The sequence below is a fragment of the Corvus brachyrhynchos genome, unplaced genomic scaffold (assembly GCF_000691975.1).
Source record: "Corvus brachyrhynchos isolate BGI_N302 unplaced genomic scaffold, ASM69197v1 scaffold467, whole genome shotgun sequence".
NCBI lineage: Eukaryota > Metazoa > Chordata > Aves > Passeriformes > Corvidae > Corvus > Corvus brachyrhynchos.
The window spans coordinates 1,910,634-1,921,262 of NW_008239309.1; the positions used below are offsets into that span (position 1 = coordinate 1,910,634).

Genomic DNA, 10,629 nt, shown 5'->3' on the forward strand with positions numbered 1-10,629 from the left:
CCAGAAGAGCTACAACTGCCATAATACTGGTCCAGCTTCCAAAGGCAGCCTTTGACAGTGGGGAGTTGACTTCCAGGTGAAAGTCTGCATAGCTCCTTAGAATCACTCAGATATTATACAGTCTAAGAATACGGCTAATCTTGTTGCAAGAGGCTTTTTTGTTTTGCTTTGGGGGGTTCTTTTGTGGGGTTGATTGCTTATATCAAATAAAATCCCAAGCTTTCCAGCGTTACTGACGGGTATAATGTCCCACACACAGCCATGCAGGAGACAGGGACACAGGACGGTGACTCATCTCACCATTACAGACAAGCTTTCAAGTACTGAAATACATAAAATTGCAAATGGTTTGTTTATGAATTGGTTATTACTTGAATACAGTTTTTTTACACTTAGTCTTTTATTCTATCAGTGACTGGTTTTGATTCTAAAACAGATTTAAATCTGCAAATCCAGGTCACCAGGAGCACTGCTTTTCTTCTCAGCTCTAGGAACAGATTACCACCAGCAACTACAGCCCCAAACTAACCATCTTGTCTTTTTGGTGGGACCATCTGGAGGGTTGATGCAAAACCATGAACCTTTGTTACAAAACAATTCAGCTTTCTATTTGTGACTATTACTGACTCCCCTACTCATAGGGACTGTGAGGTACTGTAGGATACTCCTGCCAGTCTACAGTCACGATCACATGGATTTGCAGCCAGTATGGATGCACCTCTTGTATCTGTCTCTACAAGGCCGATGACAACTGGAGCTCTTCATGCTGTTGCAAGGTTGATATCAGTAGCCACAGTGGCAACTCTCATTCTACAGATAGCAATGGGAATGAACATGACCTCCCCACTCCACCCAGTCTGAAAACGGAGTGTCTCAACTCTTCTTACTTGGGTCTGGTTAGATTTCTGAATATAGTGGTAGGCAATTCACTTCAAACAAAGTAACATTTTTGTCATTCAAGAAGGAAGGTAAAACCCTCACTTTTTTGCTATTTTGGTATTTTTTGGTATTTTGGTATTTTTTGGTATTTTGGTCTTTGTTCTACCTTCAAAATACTAGATTGTATTTTCTCTAATCCAAAATCCAATCCAATTATTTCAGTGGCCTTTGGATCAAGTCTCTTCTCATTATAAAGTCCAATTAAAACATCTAATGTTTCTCTCAAGTAACTGATAAATTAGATGAGAAAGCAACAAATTCCAGACAAGTAAAGTACATCAGTCTTAACAAAATTAAGAAAAACAGCCATCAACAAAATGCTGCACATGGAAAACAGAAATTAGATTTAAAAAGTGGCAATTATATTCTAGTTACACATTTATAATAAATCCATGATGAAAGAGATGAGAGGTAGATCATCTGTAAAGAGTACTGGGCAGAGGTCAAAAATAAAATATTGTTGAAATTTTCAGTTTCAGAAATCCCATACAGACAGAATACTACAAAAAAGATTGAGGAATCTCACAAATGACATACTAAGAATTATAATTCTATCAGATAACCCTTAACAAAATAACCTTTGTGAATATACCATTAGGTATGCTTATTTTTCATTCCAATAAAGAGGAATGAGGATTCAAATTTCATAATGCAGTTAAAATTCCATCATTATTCATAACTAACTTAATCCCGTGCCTCTGGTAGCTGCCTCACACAAGCCAAGACCTGTTCCCATAAAACATGGGCTATTCTAGGATGATTGAACTTTCTATCTTTAATTGTTGTACAAGGCACTTAAAAATAACCTCTCACTAATTTTGCTGATTCACGCTAACACCTTAGCATCAGCAGGTACCGTTGAATGCAAATTCATGCTAATTTTCTTTGAGATCTTTCCTAAAAAAAGCAAAAATGGAAGTCAATGCCAGAATGACTGTCACATAAACGCAACACCTTACTTACTGTAAAAAAGATGATAAAGTGACTTCTTAGCCCGTCTCTGGAATTTTAAATAGTACTAAGAAAAGAAGGCTTTGACAATTCTTGTATCCAAACACATAGGCTATTACACTGTAATCCTCTCCCAAGCCACCAAAATGGTAACATCCCCCCACAAAAAGCTCAGGAGTAGTCCAGTGCATGTGCTCCCATCAATATCCCTCCACCAGGACCCAGGGGCTCCTGGCTTTGTGCTGCTGGGCAGCTCCACGGCCGCAGCCCTGGACCACGGACAGCTGCAGGTCACCCCGCAGGGACACCATTCGCAGCTACTGCAGCGTGAGTCAGCTCAATTACCTTCTCGAGTCCTAGTCTGCCTCCATTTTCTTTATTTCAATGCACAACTACTTTGAGACACAAAGGAAGTCTAGTAGCCAACTAAAATTAACCTCTCCAAACATATAATGAGCTAAAATGACTCCACTCAATAGATACTCCAGCTACCATCACAGCCTCTAAATATCTGAAGAATCATATTTGTAGCATGTCCCTAAACGTGCATATTAGGCTACCTGAGATCTTAAGCAAAATTAATTTCTAGACAGTTATGGCACTCTGATAGTACCTGAGAAATCTGGTCTTGACCTCTTGTCTCTTTTTCCTTTTTTTCATTTTAAATCATAGGTTTAGCTCGAGTACCTGTGTCCTGACTTAAGGAACTTTGGTGAACTGCCGTTTTCAAGTAAATCAGCACAAAACCCATGCTGTTCAGGATTTTATCAGTGACTCCACAAGCTCACATGGCAAGCTACTAGGTGTGACGTTAACTGGTTTGAGATCTGCTCTGACAAAGGAAATGGCGCTATAGACCACTTTGTTGCAGTACACAGCTGAGTGCATTGATGACCAGAAACCCCAGATCCAAAAATTCTCCACAGGTTTCCAGCTGTCCCAAACAGTAACTTTTGAAGTGGTAGCTTTCAGAAGGGAAGTCATTAAGGTTTTTTGGAATAATGACAATGTCACAGAGAAAAGACTTTTTAGGAAGCCTGAAGGAGGCAAGCCCACTGCTGCTGCTGATGCAGGTAGCTGCCAAGAGGAAATAAAACGTCTTGCACTTTGCCAAGGTCCCCTCTGGCTGCAGGCAGGCTGGCAATAAAAAAGTCTTAGGAACAGGTAAAGAAGGACTCATGTCAGCAGTTGGTGTCTGCAGTGGCTAATAGGCAACAGGAGGCCTCCCGGTACTGTTCAGATACAAAACACGTATATATGTTCTTCATAACCACAGGAAAAAGTACAAAGTAGCCACAGTGTATAGCTCGAGCAGTATTTATCAGAAGGTTGGGGGTGAGCAGCTACTTAAATAAAATGGATTTTATCTAGACAAGGGCTTGAACATGCACCAATGCAACAGTTAAGTGTCTCCAGGTGGAAACTGAGGGATAAAACAGCAGTGCAAAAGCCTTACAGAAGGGCCCTCAACGGCTTCACCCTCCCCCACCCAAAACCAGGGTCTTTTGTGAAGCTGCTTTATACAGCTGAAACTTTCTTGTTAATTAAGCAAAGATTGGTAGGTACAGCTGCAATTTCAAATGAGCTGTTTCCAAGACTCTCCACTTGTTCTGCCTCACTACCAGATGCACAGTTCCTTTTCCAGCTTGTACATTGTTTGCATTTTTTTGTCCTTTTGATATTACTATAATATGGAAGTTATCAGTACACGACAAAGAAAACAGAGGCACCACTGGAGTACCCCTTGTCATGTTGCCTGTTGTTGTGACAACCACTTAATTAGTTGTGTTAATCAGTTTTCACCAGCGCCTGCCAACATCACCTCTCCAAGATCTGTTATTATTAAGGAGTCTGCTAACTCAGCTGCTTTACAAGGTAGCAAAAAAGATCTGCTGGCATTTCCATTCTGAATCTTATTTTTCAGGAATCATAAATCACTCATAAATTGCCCAACAGCTGAACACAATGTGCACAAATACTACAGTGGTAACCCATCCCTTTGAAAAGAACACAAAAAATGTTGGGATCTAATCACGCTCACTGCAGTACCAGTATGTATTCACTACACAGGGAGAAGGATCAAACCTTAAATTCTTTAAGTGAAAACACCCAAATGCTTTGACAGACAATCTCTTGCATGTCTTTCCTTTGACATCACAGACGTATGGTATGGGGACAGGATTGGCCCCATTTCCTCCAAGCTTCCTTTTAGAGAAAGATTCCTACCCTTCACATTGCTGCTGTATGTATCCTCAAGCTGTTCTGAGAAGTACACAAACATTACTGAGCCAGCACTGCAATTACCATAATTAAACATGATAATCAAAGAGGCTGCAGTCAGTCAGAAGTCTGACCAGACTACATCAGGAGCCTTGCTCAAGAGTAAACTGTCCCTGTATGTGAGTTGCACAGAGACTTCAGACTCAAAGGGCTGAAAAAAAAGAAGTTGTTTAATTACATTCCACAGACAACCCCATCACCTTGGATGAATATTTCCCTTGGACAAAAGGTCACCTAGTTACCTAAATTCCATATCTGAGTCTGGGACCATAAAGCAATACATACTTACAATCATCTCTTTAGTATCAAAGCCGACCATGTCAACAGTTGAACACCCACAGTTTAATATTTGGGTGCTGTAACAGAAATTAAACATTCTGAAATCTTATTAAAATGTGGCAACATAAAAGCCTCTCTGCCAAACAGCAGAGAAGATACAAAGGAGCCTCCTGCAGAATTCAACATCAGAGAACAGCAGAAAGAAACTAAAATAATTCTCTGATCTGTACAGTGAGATTCTGGAGGTAAAAATGTGCTTCTCCACAAAATTTTAGACAAGAAGTTGGTCAAAAGGGATAGCTTTATCCCTTGATATTGCGTCTATTCAAGTTTCAGTCTCCCTTAATGCTCTTCAAACACAGATTTTGGCAGTTTATTGTTTAAAGATTGAGCAGTGGTGAAAAACACATTCATTTCTGCTTGTCAGAGATGTTGATGAATTCCAGTCACATGCAATTAAGCTGGAATTCAACACAATGAAAGACTAAACAGGGAAGTCTAGACAAACAAAGGAAAAAAAAAATCAATCAAAAATACAATTCCCAGAGAAAAATTCCTAAATAATTCTACATTCTTTCTGCTGCAAAAGAAATCTTATCTTATTTATTATATGAAAGTAGAGTATTTGCTTTATTTTAATGCATGCAGCAGTATTAGAATGTATCATCTAAAAGAGACAGCAAAAATACTAGTCATGCTGTAATATTTTTGCTACAGGAGAAACATAGAATCTTGAAGTTTTATAGTAAAACACAGATTTGTTAAAAATGGGATACATTGCATTTTCCATTTCTTAAAGATAAATTCCCTCTCTGTAAAGCAAAGCAACAAATGTCACTGAGAAGTTGAATTGTCTTCATGACATTTAAAATGAAATGAAAGACAAGTATTCTAGGCCCGAGTTTACATCCACGTAAACAAGGAGCTACATGTCTTTACTCAAAAGTCTTCATGCTGTGTATTTTTTTATTAGTTATGTTGTTTTTCAAACCAGAGGAAGAATCATAGAAGTATATAATTTTTTCTTAACTCTGGCAGTGCTTTACTGTCTCTAGATATGGAGAGATACAGCAAAAACTGCTTTAACATATGCTGCAAGAAAAAGGATTAGTTACACAAGACATTTTTGTACATTATTCAAAACCATCAGGTCAATGCTGTCATGCTAGCAAGGCATCAGGGTCTCTTTGTCAACAGTGTATAGCAACTGACCTCAGGAACATGATGTAGTAGAATGATACAAAATTTCATAGCCCTTTTTCACCACAGGAGAGATATCCCAGAAGCTGGAATTTTTAGCACTCATCAGTACTAGGTTGTACTGTACGACAGGACTCAACATGCACATGGCCACAATGATTTCACCAATGATAGAAACCTTTACTACTCTGAGAAAGTCAGAGATTTTCACATGAGAAACCTGATTAAATTCATTCACATTTATATTAAGAGTAATGAGATCTTAGAAACTTACCAAACACTTCATTCTCATGAAACCAGAACAAACCCAAATTTTACACTTCACAAAACTGGTAAACAAATGTTTCATTTTATTGAATGAATCCTCTCAAGGAAAAATGGGCTTGGAAAAAAGGCAGCAAGAGAGATTTAGTCTTATTAGCCCTATAAATTTCTGATTTCCTCATACAAGCCAAAGAAAGTTCCTATGAGTACAGGCAGACTCACCATAACTCAGCTTCTCATACCAAGAAAGAGAAAAGTCCAAGTCCTTTGGGAAGAAACACAGGGCTTGAGCTGCATTTGTGCAACAGCTGCAACATCAGTTCTGGCTCTGCCAAACTAAAGAGCTAACCTTTCCAGTTAATCGTTTTGTATGTACTCTACCTACTACAATAAGCTTCAGACTCTGGACTACTAGATAGGTGCTACATGAAGAAACTGTTCAATCAAAAAGTGAGTTGTCTTAACTTTGAAAAGGCCCTAAAACTAACGGGCCAGGCAATTTCAGAGTGTAATTTATTAGTTCTGCTCTTAAACTCACCTCGAACTTCAGGAGAGAATCGAGCTGAATGGCGAGACACAAAAAGTTTCAGTTCTTGATCCAAGTTGCATTCGACCAAGTTTGTGTCCCATGATCGGATCCCTAAAATTCAAAACACAAAACACATCCAGCTTGACACACAAGCACTGGAAGCTTTAACCAAGTATTTTTCTACTTGTATTCACGCTATTTGCATATTTCTAAATTCCAAGCCCAGCCTCACTTCCTTTCAAGGCACGCAGCTATTTTTTAAAATGCACTTGGAAGGATTCTGGCAGGAATCAGAAAAAGACAACCTGCCTTTCCAAAGGGTGACCAGTCTTTAAGGCCCCAACTTTAGAACCGCAGTAGTAGCCACTTCACAAGAAGCTACCAATGTCCCTGATTTGACTTTAAAATAGCAATATACAGGTTCACAAAACCAGAGGACACTTCAGTCATGTTGCCCTTCCAAGAAGAAAAAGACAGCACCACCTAGCATGTTGCAATTAATATTTAAATAAAAAGTATTAAATTGCTGACTTCTCCATTGAATATCTTTGAAGCATACCATATTTTAAATTAAAATTTAAGTGATCTTTTATTTATGAAGTGTCAGAACTCTAGTTTTGAGATTTGAAAATGCTGTGCTTGATCTTTTTTCTTTTAAAAACTAAACAGCACATTTCTGTTCCCTACTGTTTTTCCCCCAGCTACTTAAAAAGTGAGACACTTGGCACTTATATGACCAAAAAAAGTATTATTCCAAAGTAGATTTTTAAGGATTGACATTTGATCAGGAAAAAAAAAGTCATTGCGGCCAAAAGACAAGTTTCTAGTTCCTTTCCGTAAGATTTTGATGAATAATTTGGAAAAAAAAAAAAAGAAGAAGAAAAAAAAAGAACATACTTTGGATTTTTCTCTAATTTTGTCTTCAAATTGTTCTGAAAAATATTCTAGTTTTGAAATAATGAGCAGGCAGTAGCACTACAAGTAAGTCCAGGCATTGCTGCAGTTTTGAAAACCAAAACTGCACTCATTTTTTTGTCCTAGAAGAACATCATTACATCTACACAAATGAACTGGCAAACATAAAAGGGATTTCTGGTGAGGAAATGTCTGGTGGCCCCTCCCCACATGAGCATCCTTTGCATGGAATCTCTGGGTTAGACCACTTTAGGGTTTGACCAGGAGATGCCTGAAGAGGTGTGTTTCCAACCCCTCCTCCAGAACTAACACTCCTGGTAACTCTGTCAGGGTTTCAGGCTGTGGATGTTACTGTCAATGCCACTTCCCATGCTCTATATTCTGTTTCAAGGCAGCAGAAATGTCAGGACTTAGACTGGCAGAAGCCCTGTTGCAGGGATGAAGCATGAGGAGAAAAGAGGGAATAGCAGAGAAACCAGATCTGCAGTGCCAGTCTCCCACTGCAGCTCTGAGTAGGTTCTCCATGCAAATATGAACATCTGCATTTCAATAGCCTGAAGCCTCTGCAAGAAGAAAGCATCCAGGGCTTTTCCTTGTGAGCATCCAAGTAAAGGTAGTAGCAAGCTTACTGTAACATGCTACCAACAATTAAGTAGCTGCCATTTGAATCTCCAGAAAAATTTGAAAATACAGTATTGCCTGTGTGTTCCATAACCACTTGAGAAAAATAACTGAGCTATAAACAGCCACCTCCACTTCCTGACTGATGCATCATTGTTCAGAGGCATAAGCAGCAATACTCTTCTGCAACTCTCCTTACTTTGTTTTCTCAGAAAGCTCTTGGCCATATGGTGCATTTTTGGGATGAGTTTTGGCAGACAAATATGTCTAAACAGGCTTTAATATATTCCAGGTGTTGGAATATTTGAGAGCAAGACTGCCAAGATGATATAATACCATACACATAGAGCACATATGAAAGCAATAACTGTGAAACTGACATTGATCACAAAGCTGAAGAACGCTGAATGAATGAGTGCTGAACTTCAAGAAGCTTTAAGATAAACAGCTCCCTGGCCTGTGACACCAAGATTGGGTGGAGGAACTACAAAGCCTTCTGGAGGTCAGTTAAACAACATGGACTATGACTCATCAATGCTGCTAATGATAGGAGTCATCCACCATCTCTAGCTGCTTTAGATGCGATCCCAATTTGCTGCAGGGATAAGATTTTGATCAGATGTAGTCAAGAACATTGAGTCAGGCAATGCCCAAAATACAGGGCTCAACACAAAATAAATAGGGGAAAAAATACCCAAACAACAAAGCCAAGGGGAAAAAAGCCTATATGCCCTATGCACACAGCAGTCCTAGAAGTTGAAGCTGGAATTTGGGTGGACTATCTAAAATTTGCAACTGCATGATTCAGCAGTCTGGATGCAAAAAGTACGCATGTGTACCATAGAGTAGCAGAATGCATTAAATGCATGATATCACAAAATCATGTTTTGGGCAGAAAAAAGGTAAACGTGGAACTAAAATCCAAGGTCAATCCAATGACAGATTAGCAGTGTGGACGTAACCACTGTAAACATGACTGAACTGGAGCTATTTCTTTCTTTCTGCAGTCTTAGGAATGCAATGCCACTAATGAGACAGCAGGCAGGGCACACCCAGTAGCATCTGCTAAACCAGTAGAAAAATCTTGAAGCTTTCTCTTGAGTCCCCTCTTCTCTTTTGGTGGATGGTGGGTTGGAGGATTGCCCCCTTAGCAAAGTCACATCCCAAATGTAATTACTGAAAATACATCTTGCCATGCCATTCCCTCCCCACGATATCTTAAGAAATGACTCTGCATTCCACCAGGTTGCGTAGCATCACGCCACTGATGTGTTATCAGCAGACGTTTTCTTTGACACGTTGCTCTGCAGTTTGGCGCATGAACCCACAGTTTTCAGTGATGGTACTCAAGAGATGTACCAGAGAGGACAGTGAGGCAGAGTTATCAAGAACCAAAATGCATTTAAAGCTCTACTGAGATGAAGGTAGCGAGAAGTGGTTTTTTCCAGACTAGAGCAGACTTTCCAAAGAGAAAGATATTAGCTGAGCCCATAACTGCCTCACGCAGAAAGAGCTTCAGACTCCCATTGTATTCATCCAAAACAATGTACCTCAAAATTTCACCACAGAGTTTTCTTAGCAGGCAAAAATCTCAATCAGATGGTCTGATACTAGAAGCAGCACAGTGACTTCTAATCCAAAATGATGAATTAAAAGGCCAAAATATTTCCTCTGAACATCTAAACCCGTAAGCGGGTGTTATGCTTAGTGGCAGAGGTAGCAGCAACTGAGCTATGCAGCAGCAACTGTACAATAGAAGATTCAAGAAGAGACTGAAGAGCATTTCTTCAGAGGAAGGGTATTAGCTGTCTCGAGGGAAGAAATTTTACCAATTTGCTCTATAATCTTTAACAATTTAATTAAAATGCAGCCAGTTCACTTCTAACACAACTGAAAATTAGATAGAGTTAAGGAAGTGCAATGCTGAAGAAGCTCTGAATGACAAAGCACCTGCCTCAGTAGTTCTTCCCAGGAGACAATGGTCACAATAAAGATGAACAGATTATGATGAAACTGGTTAGGGGAGAGAGAATGCCTTTTACCTCAGACAGGTACGAAAAAGAATTCAGAGAAATAGCCAACAAAAAAAAAAAAAACGCCTGAACCACACCTACATGACAAGGCTGCTACCAATTCCCCGTTCCGGGATCTCTTCTTCAGTCTAACAATGGCAGTTTCTGAAATCTTTGTTTTCACTAGCCGAGAACAAAAAATACATGTTATACAATCATGTATCAAGTGAGTTTAACAAACTGTAAGGTCTGGCAATAATTTTCTTTGTGCTTTATTCCATTAATACCGCAACGGGTTGGGGGTTTTTTTCTCCTATCCGCATATACACTGCAATCTATTGTATCAAAAAACACAACGAAAACTCAAAAAACTGTCATTTGACTTGCAATACCATCCTGCATAGCCGTCTTAAGGAAAGGACAAATAAACGCCGAGTCAGAGCAGTCTGCAGTCGGACAATAACGAGGTTGAGCACTCAAGTAACAGCCTTGTTACTCAAATCGGTTTTCTTTATTGGAATATATATACGCATGTATAGAACTTGGGTCCTGAAAAATTCTCCAGACGACAGAAAAGCCCCAGCGCCCAAAGTTAGACACAAAGGCGCGGCTGCGCTCCCGCCCGCGCAGCCTCTGCCG

The 10,629-nt window shown here is 39.5% G+C and overlaps 1 protein-coding gene across 1 annotated transcript in view; it reads right to left on the reverse strand.

Moving 5' to 3' along the window:
- MAP1B (microtubule associated protein 1B) overlaps positions 1 to 6,568 on the reverse strand; it is a 67,599-nt gene extending 61,031 nt beyond the window's left edge. The window contains exon 1 of the mRNA XM_008638624.2: positions 6,452 to 6,568. The gene's annotated coding sequence lies outside the window, so the exon portion shown is untranslated. The remainder of the gene's footprint in view (positions 1 to 6,451) is intronic.
- Between the last annotated feature and the right edge of the window lie 4,061 nt (positions 6,569 to 10,629).